Source organism: Mytilus galloprovincialis, chromosome 11, assembly GCF_965363235.1.
Source record: "Mytilus galloprovincialis chromosome 11, xbMytGall1.hap1.1, whole genome shotgun sequence".
Taxonomy (NCBI): Eukaryota; Metazoa; Mollusca; class Bivalvia; order Mytilida; family Mytilidae; genus Mytilus; species Mytilus galloprovincialis.
The window spans coordinates 77,988,570-77,990,373 of NC_134848.1; positions in this window are offsets into that span (position 1 = coordinate 77,988,570).

Consider the following 1,804-nt stretch of genomic DNA (forward strand, 5'->3'; position numbering starts at 1 on the left):
CTGGAACCCCCCAATGAGACCCCCTTTATTGGAACTTCAGACAAAGTAACTATTAATGCTTGAAATTGCAGAATTTAACATAGAAAGGAATGAGGCTATGGATTAGCAGTTTTACATCTTATCAGTGACAATCAAATCAAAGGCTAAAGTTATAAAGGTTGAATAAAGTACAAAATTTGAGGACCAAAATTTCTGAAAGGTATTGGCTATCAGAGGCGGATTTAGAGGGGGGCCCAGGGGGCCCAGGCCCCCCCCCCCCCTTTTGGGAAAAATTTGGTTGCTTATATCGGGAATCACTGAAGTGTGACTGGAGCGGGCCCCCTCTTAGGTCAGTCAGTGGGCCCCCACTTATGAAAATTTCTGGATCCGCCACTGGCTATTGTCAAATGCAGCTTAGGTAATTTATTCTTCATAACAAAAGTTTCATTTTTATTGCTGTTAATCGAACCCCTTTATTAGGTATAATATATATTCATCAGAGGGGATAATGATGATCTTCTGAAACCTGTTCATTTGATTTCTAAGTAAAAGGGAAATAACTTTAAATTGAAAATCTGATGCCAAATACAATCTCAGGGTCAGGAAAAAATCTTGAGTAACAAGGTAATGTCTAGCAGGAGCGGATCCAGAGGGGGGGTTCCGGGGGTTGGAACCCCCCCTTTTTTTTTGGACGATCAATGCATTTGAATGGGGATATGTAATTGGAACCCCCCCCCTTTGTCCTGGGTTAGGAACCCCCCTTTTTAAAATGGCTGGATCCGCCCCTGTCTAGATATTGAAGTCTCTGTCCACACTGGTCACATAAATAAATAGAAAATGAACTGCATTGTTTATAATTTACCAAGTTGATAAATTTTTTACCATGTTTTTTTTTCACTAGTTTTAAACTTCAGAATAAATAATTTAGAAAATATCATTAATTTGATGATGACAAATGGATATTACGACTGTATTACATTATTTAGTCCATAAAAATGTGCAAATGAGACAGTAGAGAAAAGAGAGATATATGTTGGAGTGATCAAATTAAGTTATCCCTCTTTGAACAATATTTTAAACAATTTCCTCAAAGTTTCCAGTCAATTACCAAAATTTATCAAGTTATTTAAGTGATGTCTAACAAAGAATTTATGAATATTTGACATAATTTGGGTTAGGTTTAAATGTCCTACCAGCCATCAGGGACTTTCTATAATATATTTGGTATAGAAAGTCCCTGGTCTGCAAAGTTCTGTTAATTACTAACTGCTTATCCTATATTTATAGATGATAATTTTTTTTGGTCATAATCAGTCAAATAAAGCTCTAGTCTAGATAATTCTTTTTCAGACAATCATTTGTTGGTTGTGTATATCATGAGTTTTATTTGTTTTGTTGAGTAATTTGTACTACTAAGCTCTCTCATACTCCTGCATGGCCTAGTTTTAGTTTTATTCACTTTCTATATATTTGCTCTTAATTGTTGATGTTTTTTTTTTTTTTGTGAAAATCCAGTGGCAAATGCTGAATGAACTATTAAGGGGGCCACCTCCAGTCATGCTTCATTGATTCCTTATGCCCTTTAAAAAAAATATTTAAAAAATGATAGGATTATTTTTTTCTAAAATTTTCATTTTTTTTTCTTTTTCTTTATACTTTTAAAGTCACAGCACATTTTAAATCAATAATAAGCATGAATGAACATATGCTGGCCTACAGTAAAACCAGAAAACCCACACACATGCAGCCTCCTAAATTAGTGACAATCTGGTACCTTCAAAAATTCATTGCCAAACACTCGGACAGAAATAAACAGGGAATCAGT